Source organism: Parus major, chromosome 3 (assembly GCF_001522545.3).
Source record: "Parus major isolate Abel chromosome 3, Parus_major1.1, whole genome shotgun sequence".
In the NCBI taxonomy this organism is placed as follows: Eukaryota; Metazoa; Chordata; class Aves; order Passeriformes; family Paridae; genus Parus; species Parus major.
In genome coordinates this window covers 4,051,732-4,065,173 of record NC_031770.1, presented here as the reverse complement: position 1 = coordinate 4,065,173, position 13,442 = coordinate 4,051,732, and the positions used below count along the sequence as shown (strand labels likewise).

Sequence of the window (13,442 nt, the reverse complement as noted above, 5' to 3'; positions counted from 1 at the left end):
ATGTTAAAAAAAACCCAAAATAACAACAAAACATAGAACAAAATCTGTATTTCTCTTACTCAGGACTTCATTAGGTAACACTGTTTGTTTTCTTGATGCTCAGATATTACCTTGAGGATTTAGTCTTGTTTGGAGTTTGGAGACCAATGCACAGCAGCTTTTAGAGTCTACTGCCAAAAGACAGTGAAAGAGCTGCTGATCCATGGGTCTGAAAACTGATTTTCCTTTTCCTCTTTCAGAGAGCTGCTGCTGCTTCTTCCAACCTGCTGAACTATGTTCAGGTAATCACCTTTTTTCTTCTTAAAGTTATGAACAGTCTCCCCTTCCTGGGGAAATGCATTTATTCATTACATTGTGACTGTTCCCAAGATTGGGGAATGTTCCTGTGGATACAGGACTGTGGGTCTGAGGTCAAAGCAGTTCTTCATGGATAGAAATTAGGCTGTGGGAAGTGGAATTGTTCCTAGAGATAAAGAATCACAAGTAATTCCCAATTTGTGCTCCCTCTTGAATGAGGGGCCTGTTTAGAACCAGCCCATGACAGCAGTGAGACAAACCATGGTTGGTCTTCTTCCCTGACAATGCAAAATTCTCTGGAGAGAGGCTGCTTGGGGTTCTGGAAGCTGAGCTGACCAGTTCTGCAATGTGAGGAAGGGCCCAATGTTCAAGGTTTTGTTCCTTCCAGATACATCTCTCATCTGAGTTGTTTCATGAGACTGTCAGACCAGGCTTGTCTGAGTCCCACAGCCAAATCCTCGTATGATAAAATCTGAAAGGGCCCCCATTTATTTCAAGGGATCTGCACCCCCTTAGTCTGTGGGGTACCCTGGAAGGAGCCAGTGGGAATGCAGGGATGGTGAAGGTGGAGCAACAGGGCTGGGATGTGGAAGGTTCTGGAGGCTGCAGGTGAGCAGTGTCTCTTTTGCTCTCCTGCAGTTTCCCTCAGGTGCCACATTGGACTGCCACCATTCTAAGCACAGTGAGCAATCCCTTCTTGGCAAAAGATGGACTGGGGAGACCTTGATGCCATTTGATGAGTTTCCTGCATTACAGTGTGATTCATTAATAGTGTTTGTCCCTTCAAGAAGAAAATATTAACTGGGATGCACTGTACTTGGTAGGTTTCAGATTTATTTGCTTTATTCATAAAGTATAGCTGGAAATAAGTACTTGCATATTTCTAAATGACCTACACTTAAATTCAGCCACAATCTGATGTAAACTGGCAAAGCTCCCTCAGATAAATGGATTCACTCCAGCCTGCAGCAGCTGAGGATTAGGCCTTGAGATTCACTCCAGCCCCGTTGTGAGGACCATGAAAAGAACTTAGATTAAAGATGAGTTTGGAAGCAATCAAACCAAATCATAAGCCTATCTGATTTCACTTGTTTTTCTGGCAAGCCATGGATTTCTGAGAATACAACCTTGTTGCAAAATGTGTATTACACCAAATCCTTCAGCTCATGAGCCCGTTGCCACAGATGTCACTCTCTGTGCCACAACTCCCCAAAACATTTCCATTTCCTTCCCTGTAACTATCACCACGCTTGCTCTGGCCATCGTGGTGAGGGAACTTAGCCATGTCTGATCCCAGACTCAGCTTCTGGCCTGGATGACACTCAGAATTATTTTGCAGATGGGCCAACCCAGGACACGTGTTCCCGCTGGGATCGCTGCTCTGCTCCCCCCTCGCTGCCTCCTTAATGAGAGTGAGAGAGCTTGGACCAACAGCCAGCTCCTCAAATGGCAACAAAAGACTCCTTGTCAGTACCCAGGCTGGCTCAAAGTGGAGTAGAAAAGGAGATATTTTTGGCAGAGCTGCAGATTGCAGTCACAATATTGCTCATCACCTACTGCTGCCAGTGATGCTCTCTGCTAAGTTATAAAAGTCACCTCCTTGCTCCTTGCCTCCCTTTGCACAGCTGTGGCCATGGGCTCTGTGAGAGTTGGCACACCAAGAGATTTCATGGGTGCCTACCATAGTGACAGAGAGAGAGACATCTGAGCAATACTCCAAATGGAATCCCTGACAAGAAGGAATTTTGAAGCCTGACTTGAGCTCAAGAATAACCCCAGAAGAAAAATTCTTCTTCCACCTTCCCTCCAGAAAAGTGAGCTGAGGTCAGTTGTCTCCATTCCTGCTTTCCATGGTCTTGTATAAAACAATCTGCATGAAATCTTGAAGGTAAAAAAGCCAAAAGCTTCATGCTGTACATTTGGAAATGGCACAATTGCAGCACTCTTGGCATTTTTGTTTTTCTTCTGGATGTTTTCCTTCCAAAACAAAGTGCAGTCAAAAAAAAAAAGCAATGTTTTTTGCTAAGTGATTCCCTTTTGGCATATTTCAAAGAAAGAGATGTGTGTTCCTTTTATTTAGCCTGTTAACCACATACATATACAGTTATTCTGAAGCTTCACCAGTCATTTCTATTTACTACTGCTTCAGACAAAGCAAGATCCAAGTGCCTTTTGGCATCCTTGCTATCCCAGCACACACAGAGCTCGAGGTTGGGAGGAAGCTTCAGTATTATTCCTTCCCTGCCCTTTGTTATTATCATTATTATTAGTGGCAGTAGCAAGTGCTGTCCAATGTGGTGCTGCACATCTTCAGCTCCCATGGGAGTCCCTGACTCCATAAAGGAGTGTCTGGGATGTACAGGCACTGTGGGCAGTCCTGGCCACCTTCCAGCCTTTCTCCAAATGCAGGAGGAAGAAGGGCATTGCCACAGAGGGAGAATTCTGTGCTTAATTCTGTGCTCCTCAAGTGCAAGGGGGTCCCAGGGGTCTTTGGGAACATTTTCTGCAGTGCCTTAATCCTGCTTAGTGCTGAAGATGCCCAGACACAGTGTGCTGACCCCCTGCTTCCTTTCACAGCAGCAGTGTTGCATTTCTTGGGGAATAAATATTTCCTCTCCTGCTCTTCACAGGAATTCCTTGGTTTCATGGGGGTAAAAAAGTCTTCCTTTTTCCTTCTCTTTCTTATTCCTTTAGTCTTTTTGATTCACTCATTTAATTCATACACTGGAAGTTGCATTCAATTTTTAAGCTTGTTTTCCTTTTTTTTTGTTTGTTTCTTTTTGCTGTTATCAGTTAGCTCCAGGAGGAGCAGCCTGGATGCTTTATCTGCCCAAAGGCACAGACATGTGGGTTTCTAACTTTGCCATCCCATCCCAGGATTTTGTTACGTTCCCCTAGAATTTATCTGTAAAATGCACTGTAGAGCTGCTCCCCAGGAGAAAAGGCTGAGTCCTACATCAGTAGCTGAGCTAAAGCAAGGCTGGTGAGGACAACCCTGTACCTCAGAGCCCTCAGCCAGCCCCCTTGGCCACAGGGATGTCATGACTGATTTTCCTGCAGGCCAGGAGCCCCGTCTGTGTCACTGCAGAGCCCAGGCATGCCCAAGACAAGAGCAGCTGGTCATGCCCCATCTCTCCTACTGCTCTTTTCTCCTTCCAGACTTTACTACGTTTATCCTCTTAGCACCTCTGTAATTATCTGTCTGTAACAGATGAGAAACAGAAGAACATGCAGGTTTTGCAATTTGAGCTGGGCCACGCAGGAGCTCTTTGGCAGAGGAGGCGGCCTCCCGAGGGGTGAGTAATGTCCTTTTGCCAATCCCATTAGACTCCTGGCTGTATCCTCACACACCTAGAGACAAGCCCAAATCACCAAACCTGACCCTTCTGGGACTGATGGCAGCCTTTCACCCCAATCCCCAGCACAACTCCCAGAGAACTGCAGAGCAGTTCCACTCTGGTTCACTTTGAAGGCTCAGGTCTTATTTATGCCACGAGTGTAAGCATCGTTTTAATTTGACAAATACACAGAAAGTACACACACTGCAGTTGTGTGCAGTGTCCTGCAGGATAATTTTGCCCTCACAGCTATGTTTTAACCAGTGTGACTGGAAAAGGGAATCAGATGGTGTTTGGCTTCAAATGTAAGAGCTAAACCCAGAACTTTACCAGGAACCTGATTATGGCTTTAGACCCTGAGTCAGCAGCAGGAGTCGAGTAGAGGCAGCCAGGGCAGCCTCAGGGAGGCTGAGCTGAGCAGAGACTCTGTAAAACAGCAGTGAGACCAGGTCTGCTGAACATCCTTCCTGCTGAGTGAGTCAGCAGCAGTTTAATTAGGCATAGCTGGGCAGGGAGCAGCAGTTATGACAGAAGAGGCTTTAGCTGATAGGATCATTTTCAGTACAATAATATTAATTAGCAATTGCGATAGGGAACATGAGGCAGGTGGAGCACTTTCTGTCAAGGTATTTTTGTAAGGAATTAGCCTGTATAAACACCCATTGTAAATACATTGTCCTTGTCAGGTGTAATAACTGCCTGGGCACATGGCATCCTTGCTCACAATGGAAAGATAATTAAAGATGCAATTCCACACTCCGGTGCTTCTCCCAGCTGCTAATTGTGTCACTGGAGAAATCCAAACAATTATAGTAGGAAAACACTGGGGGACTGTTAACAGTAATTTCCAAAATGTGGACAATAAATAGATTGAGAAAATGCTGTGAGCGTTGAGCCAGCCTTGGAAAAAGCTAGAGGAAAAACTGTATTTCTGACGCAAACATGGAAATTTGAAATGGGGGTGAGGTGCCTAAACATCTTGGAGGAACTTATACCCTGAGTTTTCTGAAGCCAAATCCCACCCTAGCCTAGAAATAATTTCATTTTTCACAGCCTTCACATTTTCCTCAGATGAACGTTGTTCTTAGAAGCTTATACAAGGAGGGCGAATCCTGAAGACATTACTTAAAGGAAATTTCTATTCATGTCGCTGAATATTCACTACTGATAATCCTGGTAATAATTCTCATGACAAACCGTGTTACATTGCATGTTGTAATTTATGATGTACAGCAAATATAATATATTGTATAACTCAATATTACAGGTCTGCGTTACATACCTGCAATATTATGCTCTGGTAATTAAACCAATTAAAGTGCAGTTATGAGCTCATTAAACCCAAGAAATATGAGATGTCAATCAGTTCTGTGTTCATTGAGATAAAATCTTATCAAAGTCAAATGGTTCAGGCCTTCAAACCAAGTGTTCATTTATGTCTCCATGTAACACACCTGGAGAACACAACCCAGAAAATGCCTGTATAGACAGATGTGACCTGCACGCACAGTCCCGCTGCACAGGGAACTGCTGCTGGATATTTTTACCTCTTTGGTTCCCATGATTCATCCAAGTGGGATATTCTGTTGCAATCACAATGTTTTAAATATTTAACACCATCACATGATTCTTTACAGATCTGATAGAAGCAAAGCACCGCTCCCAGTCAGGTATGCGAGTTTTGCTCATTGTCCCTCAGAGAATGCCAGAATGACTTAGGCTGAGTTCTGCTGTGGTCAGATTGCCTTTTTCCAGGTGCTGCATTTCCTAAACTGGTCCTTGCAGAGTTGGCAGGTCCAGCTCTCCCTCTGGGCTCAGAGGTGATCCTGAATTAGTTCTTTTGAAGTCACCTGGGACTGGTGCCTGCCTGCCTGGAGCAGAACATTATACTCAGGAATAAACATACTTGGGGCAGAAATCTCCTTCCCACTCAAGTTCTCCCATGGCTTTTATGGTGGGGACAAGATTTTGGGCAAAACCTCACTGCCATCCCAGTGATTTGCTGGGAGTGATTGGTGGAGCTGAGTGATGGCAATTGTGGGCATCTTTTGTGTGTTGAGAAGAGAAATTTGGTACAGCCATGCTGGTGATCTCAGGGGCTGCAGAAGGAGGAATTCAAATCATAGAACAGAGAGGCAGCAGAGGAATGGCAGTGACAGGGTGTTAATTAAGCTGGGTCTTGAATGTCAGAGATTTTTCAGGCTGTGGAGGGCATGGACTGCCTTCATGTTGTGTTGGTACAGCATCTGAACACTCATCAGGCCTTGGTGTTGACTGTCATCTCTAAGGGGGGCTCTAGCAGAGGCAATAATAACAGTGATGATGATGATGATGCCCATGAAAGTCTGATAACAGTGATTTTTTCATATGGTCCAGAAAAGCTCCATGCTCACGTTCAGCTCATCTACAGCAGAGGAGCTGTTTATGTTTATTCTGATTTCTGGTGGGAGGAGAGTGTTCATGCCCAGAGATCAAGTCCACAGGGAGAAAAGGGAGTTGTGGAATGATTTTTCTATTGTGAGTAACAAGATTATGATCAGAAAAAAGAGGAGGGAGAGAGGAAACTGTGGATGATGTTGTTATTACCAAAATGAAAGAATTTGGATATAATCATAGCAGTTGGGGAAATGTGTTTTTAAAGACCTTGAGAGAGGTCATAATGAGAGTTTACTTTGTAGATCTAATCAGACTTTACAAGACTGTATGCCAGTTCCCAGTGGTGTCCATAGTGAACAGCAGGACATCAGTAATTTTCCAGATGTGGCTTCCCTCCTTAGAAGCTCAACAAAACCAGTGAGAAGAACTGGAGTGACCCAGCACTGGGGGAGCCTCTGAACTCCTTTTGACTGGGATGCTTCCATGAATAGTTTGGTTGTTGCCTGGTAACGCTGGCATAAATTCTTTTCCAGTGTGACTGAGCCCACAAGAGAGAAGGAGAAACTGGGAGAGGGATCATAGGTTCTAATTTTATGGAAATGACCCCATAAAACAGAGCTGAAGCATGCATACCATAACATCTGTCCCAGATGCCCAATGAGCATTTGGAGCCACATCAGTAGTGGGGGAGAAGGGAGAAGTGTTTGGTGCCAACAGGGCACGCTGTGAAACATGTCAGCACAGAGATCATGAGCTCAGCTCCTGCCCTAAGCTTTCTCTAACTTCAGCAAACATGTGCTTGTTTGGCCCCCTTCGTTCAGATCCTTCCCTCACCCACCCTTGGGCCATTTCCCCAGTCCCACTGCAGCACAGGCACTTTCCAGGTCAGAGCACACAGCAGTAGGAGAGGTCACAAGGGACTGTGGAATCACCGGATCTTCCTGTTTTCCTTAGAGACAGCGGTGGTGTGCAACCTTTTGGAGGAGCGCACTTGGAAAAGCTACCCCAGTGGAGGAGGAAAAATGACGTTCCCCAGGGAAGGAATGTGGAATCATTTGTTGTCTCCTGGAGGTCTTGCTGCAGCCTGGCACCCTTGCTCCAGGTTGCTCTTCTGTCTCGTGTGCTTTGTGCCCGTTTTGTGACTGACATCAGCTCAGGGAAAGGAGCTGTCACAGCACGGTGACGAGACAGTGGTTCCTGGTGTCACCCTGATACAGCTGACTCACAGCTTGGCCTGGAGGAGCAGGGAACAGCCTGGGATCCACCAGAAGCAGCCAAATGCCTGCACGGTGTCATCAGACAGCCTGTAGCTCAGGACTGGGCTTTGCTTGAGCCTCTGGTTGCGGTTAACAAATTGTCATTTCCTGAGAAGAAACAGAGGGATTGTGACAGTCACATCTTTCCATGGGGGCGAGCAGTGCAGTTTCCTAATGAGCTGGAGAGGGAAGGAGGAAATTCAGTCAGGGACTGTTCCTCTCAGGGCAATGGTACATCAGGAGCTGCTTGGCCAAGCGAGCTCTGCCTGCCCAGGAGCTGCGGAGCCGAGCGGGAGAGCGGCTCCAGCCAGGGCTGTGCCAAGGAGCAACGTGCTGCTCTACATGTTACTGAGCGTTGGGCCAGGGGCTCTGAGAAGAAAAGGAAAAAGCCCTCATGGGAGATGGCCTATTTTTAATGAGCCTAAACCTCTTCCACAAATTAAGTGAAATATTTTAAAAGGAAACAATATTACTTCGGTTTTATTTGTTTCAGCTACTTAGTTACAGCTCCACGTGGACACAATTAATGGAGGAAATAGAGTATTTTATAAGCCCAGGACTCTGAGATAGATATTTTGTGACCATGTGAAATTCTTTGCCCTAATCACCTCACATTCCTTGGGAGAAGGTTGTATATTGCTGAAGATTATTAATTTTGATTCCAAAAATGTGTCTAGTCATTGAAAGGCAAAGGTCAAAAATTGTCATGGCATTACTCAGTGACAGTTTGCCCTCCACTTTCCACTAAATTCCATGCTGTCCATCTCTGGCTCAGGTCTGCCCTAATAAAGTGTTCCTTAGCAAGAAAGAGAGAAATGTCCTTTCCAGTGGAGCAAGTTTGATTTTCCAAGTCCCTTTCAGACTCCCTGTGGAGTCCCCAGCACCTTATTTCTTGATAATTTGGTTTTTGGTTTTTTTTAATAGAATATGATTTCCCCTTTATTTGCTTGTTTGCAGGATGATTTTTTCCTAGGCAATGAATCATCTTATTTTGATGGTATCTCACACCAACCTCTCTGATCTCTGATGGTATCTCACACCAACCTCTCTGATCTTTGATGGTATCTAACACCAACCTCTCTGATCTTTGCTGGTCAGAAAATAAAAACAGATTGAGGTAAAAATCTGGGGGTGAAGGTTGTTTAGATGAAGAGTTCCATTTGTGCCCTGTCCTGTTTTCTTGATGACAGGCAACAACAAAGAAGTCATATATAGAATAAAAAAAAAATAATGTTTTTTCAGTCTTCTGGGGCTGCCTCAAATATGAGAGATGAGACCCACAAAATAGCAGGACTGGCAGTTCTGGCAGAAGCGAGTGGGCCAGCAGGGTGTGATTTCTGGATGGAGAGAGCTGATCATTTCCTCAGGTGATTCAGGTCTGTGGGCCTCATGAATCAGCCATCCCCTTCTCGCAGGCAGACCCGAATATCCTCCCTTTGAGCTCTCAGAGCAGTGCTGGGCATTGCAGCAAGGCTCCTACAGGAGGAGGTAAACAACACCTCGTGGATGCAGTAATCTCTGCAAATGTCCCAACAGCGAACCCAGTGGAGGAGTAAATAAACAAACACCCCCCTTTGCTTCCCCTCCGCCCCGATGATAAATTTGGTTACTGTACACGTCACTGGCTGGGCTGTGCAGGGCTGCTGTGAATCCATTAGTAGGGCAAGGGTGAGTGACTTCTGACTTCAGCGACCCTTAAAGTTAATCCAGCATTGTAGGGGCAGAATTAAATGTGATGAGCTCAGAAAGTGTGATAAAACCAGATTTAAGTGCACAGCTGGACAGCAACCTATAAAGGCAGAATTTAAAACCGTAATAAAAACTTTGTAATCTAATTACGACGGCAGAGTTAAAGGTGAGGTATTTGCAGCATGATTCACATGCACCATGGCTAACCTCTGACATCTTGAATATATTATGTGGTTTCTTCACTACAGGAGTAATTTTTGAGTTACTCTCTCACACTACATGGTTCCCTATGTTTTATTCTCATGCACTGTCTGTGGAGGTTGCAGGGCAGGGCAAAAGCCTCTGCTTTCCTGTACTTCTGGCTCCAGGGGTCTCCAGGCTGCTCCTCCCCACTCTCCAGGCACCTGGGCAGGGGTTGCGGCAGGTGCACGGCACCTCCAAAATATTGCAGCTCCTGAGAGAGCCCGAGGAGAAATCACAGCAAGAGTGGCCGTGTCTCGAGCTGCTTTCAGCCTAGCTAGATTTAATAGCGGCACCAGGGAGGATGTGAAGGAGGTTAGAGCTTGGATGCAGGATACAGTCCCAAGCATTGTCATCCTGTCTTCCTTGCAATTGGCACCCAATTAACGCCACCACTGATAGCAGCCCTGTCTCTGATTTCAATGTTGGCTTGTCCAAACACCAGAGGGAGGGGAAAGCTCAACTTGTGAACCCTGCCTGGCTCCTCTGGACTGCTGCCAGCAACAGGGCTTGCTTTGCCTGTCTGGTTCAGAGGGCTCTCACCAGGATGGGCACTGCCAAGTGAGACAGCCTCAGATCCGAGTCTGACATCTGCCAGCAGAGGGGTTCTTCACTAAAGCAGAGGCCTTTTCCCTGGATCTCAGTAAACATTGTCCAGCACCACAAGAACACTTCATGTGTGGGGAGTTGTAGTGGGATGATTTAAACAAGTTTGCTCAAGCTGGTAACAGTTGGGCAGTAACACCTGAAGAAATCTCACTTTCTTCAGCCAACCTCTGTCAAACTTCAACGGAAGTTTCAAATTAGAAATCTACCCCATGTGACAGTTCTGGTTTTTCTTTTCTGCACCCCAAACACCAGTTCAAAAATGGAGCAAAAATGCCAGAAGAAAATCTTTCTATGTCAAGTCTGTAAAGCTCTACATTGGGAGTTTTCTTGAGCTGAAATTACTTGGTGGCATTTCTGAAGTTTCATTCTTTTTGAATTTAGCTGAAAAGCATTCTTTAAATTGATTAGCACAAGCTATATGCCTATAGCGTAATACTCATGGGAGGGGTTGAGGACAGCCTTGTCTGTAGAATCAGCATCCCAAAATAAACTACATCCTCCCTCAAGGCACTGTGAGCCCAGCTGATCAATCTCCACAAATGTTTTTCTGAAACTGATGAAGTATTTCCCAAGTTTGTGGAACCAAACTGAAACATATCTGTTGCTTAGGTTTCCCCAATGAGTAATCCAGTAGTATTTTTCCTCAAGGAAATGAATATTTTTTTCAGCATACTGTCTCTCTTTTTCCCCTTTTATGAAGCTCCAATGGGAACAGCAGAGCCCTTAAGGACACCCTGTGAATGGTTCAGGGTGATGCTCTCCCAGAGAGGGGGTTGTGAGAGCCATTGACTAAAATAGGTGATTGATATCTGCAGTGGCTGGGAAAGAGGTGTGGGGTGCTCCTGGAAAGGGACTGCTCAAAATTCTGAGTACACCTTACCTCTGTGATGCCTGTCACAGTATTGATATTTAAGAGACAGACCTGCTTTTCTCTTGAGAGAAGATGTTATGTGCATTATTGAGGTGCCATAACACTTCTGCTGTTCTTGAGACAGCTTTATCCCAAACTCTCCTCTTCCTAGAGCAGTACAACAGCTACACCAGGAGAGAGCCCTGCACAGGACAAAACAGCTTCTAAAATGTGATTGGGGACTACCAGAGAACACCACAACAAATGCCCTGAAGGAGCCCACCAGCTGCAGGAAGGCAGCATGAGGATCAACAGAGCAACATCCCAGGTACGATAGAGTGTGAGATCCCACAGAGCCCAGGCCAGCAGCCACACACTACCTGCTCCAGTGGGGTTAGAAATCCCATCCTGGAGGGCAGCTCCAGCTCCTCCATGCTCCAGCTCTGAGAGAATAAGGGAGCATTTTACACCCTCAGTCTGCAAGACACAGACAGGAGGTGGTAAATACCTTGATAAGGAAACTGGAGTGAAAATACCAGCTTTAGGCAATCCAGATTTTATCAGGGAAGTATGCAGGAATGAGTAACTGCCTGACATGCAGATGTGCCTCTGCACAGTGCCAGCAGCCTGCCAGTCCCCACATCTGGCCTCAGGCAACACGCTCCCATTTCCAAACCCCTGTGACTTTGGGGGTATGTTGGGGAGGTAATTTTGCATGGGGCTCTCACTTAGGCAATGGCAGTGCCCAAAATGAATCTGCAGATCCATGCCTGGAAGACTGTCTAGATTTAGCACTGGAGACTTGTTTTTCTGCTGGCAGAAGCAGCTTGGCTTGTGAGCGAAGGCCGTTGCTCTGCTTAGCAATGACATGCATGTCACAGCATGGGAATCCATGTGTTGAAAACAAGAGCCTGGAATCCAAGGGCTCGGCAAAGTCATAAAAAATGAATCCTGTATACTGCTCAGTGAATGGATGGTGTCTCGTGGACCGTTGCTGTCACTGTCACTGTGGGACCAAGACTTGTGCCCAGTCCCATAATTGTCTCTGCAAGTCACAAATTTGGTGGGAACAGATGGAAACTGAAGTGCTGTGAACTGGCACAACACAAATTCACACTTGAGGAGATATGGGGATGGTGGGAAAAGAACCCCAGGGAAGTTGTAATACCACCAAGCCTGTCAGAGTTCAAGGAGTGTCTGGATGATGTTTGTAGTTGTATGGTTTAATTTTAAATACTCCTGTGAGGAGGTGAGGATTTGGACTCAACTTTTTGGGCTCTGCCCAACATAAGGTAGTCCGTGGTCCGATACAGCCAGTTTGAATAATTGTTGCTTGGTCTCGTAATGTAGCCCTGGACTCCAATACAAGACAAAGCACCTGAGTGCTGTCTGTTCTCCCTCAGGCTCCAGATCTCTAGGGAATCCATTGCCTGGGCTGTCATCAACCAAAGTGGAAATGCCTGTTCAGAGAGCCTGTCCCTGCTCTGGCAATGCTCTTCAGGTGTGTTAAAGGCTTTTGGACCTTGTTGTTTGGTTTCAGCATTGATTCTTCATCAGGTTTTCAATAGAAGAGAAGGCACAACCAGCCCATTACTTGGTGGGAAAGGGAGATAGGAAGAGCTTGGCAGCTCAAAGGGATGTGCTGGCAACCTGAACGAGGAGAGAGGAGAGCCCTGCTGAAATGATAAAAGGGGTTGGGGCAGCACTCATCGCTGTGCCACACCAGGGGATTGGTTGCCAAAAGGGCACAGGCAGTCTCCTTCTTGGGGTGGTGCTTAGTGGGGCTAATGACAACCATAAGTAGGAAAAATATGGATGCTATTGGAGAAAGAGGCCCAGGAATGGATAAAGAATGAATTGGCTGTGCTGTGTACAGAGAGGGCCAAACAGATGTTGGGTCTGATCCACAGCCCATTGAGTTAATGGAAAGGCTTCCTTTGGTTTCATTGGACGCTGTCTCAGACCCATTCCAGCTTCACAGGAAGCAGAGGAGACCAAGAGCAATAACTCGTGGTGGCTGGAGTGCTGTGAGTTGCAGAGGTGTGGCCAGGGGGGTTCATGCTGAAAACAGATGGGTCTGACAGACCTGTGCCTTTGGGCTGGGTGCCCCCTCTGCTCCCCCCACCCAGCCATGAGCAGCCTCATGCGGCTTTGGTCCTCTGGCCAATGGTCTGGCACCATTCTGAGCAGAACTGGCCTTTCTGCCTTCTGGTGCTCGCTCTACTGAAGGAGGTTCCAGTGTGATCTCATGGTGGCCCAGGATTTAGAAACCAGTGATTTGAGCCATCCACAGAGAAGGAGGAAAGGAGGTCTGCTGAGAACTGTTGACCAGGGAGGAATTTTGTTGTGGACCAGCAAAGAAAATAATGTAAAGCAGGTGTTTCTGCAATTGTGAGACATTTGTAAAGGCAATGTGTCCAACAAGTTTCCCACTCACATTCTGGTCCACGTGACATGGCAAGGTCTGACACGGAGGACCGCAAATAGAAAACATCTCTCTGTGCTAGCTGGCGTGCACCAAGGCCTCCCTCCCCTTCTGCTCTCTGCTTTTCTGTTTATTTAGGTGTGTGTCTTTGTTTCTGTTTTTACATTTAGCACGAGTGGAGAGGAAGTGGGATTTCATACAGCTTAGGAGGCTGGAGCTCACCACGCTTTGGAGCATGGGTCTTTTATTTGTCCTCACCCTGCAGGTGCGAGTGTTCACAGGCCAGACCCTCACTGGTATGAACTGCCCCAGGCTCTCAGAGCTCCCTCCTCTGAGCCAGCCCATCTGAGCAGGCTTGTGGT

The 13,442-nt window shown here is 46.4% G+C and overlaps 1 long non-coding RNA gene across 1 annotated transcript; it reads left to right on the top strand.

Moving 5' to 3' along the window:
• Positions 1 to 939: 939 nt before the first annotated feature.
• Positions 940 to 5,184, top strand: LOC117244131. Its single transcript, XR_004496638.1, has 3 exons — positions 940 to 1,117; positions 1,923 to 2,121; positions 3,509 to 5,184. It is a non-coding gene; the product is annotated as an uncharacterized LOC117244131 (long non-coding RNA).
• The last annotated feature ends 8,258 nt before the right edge of the window (positions 5,185 to 13,442 follow it).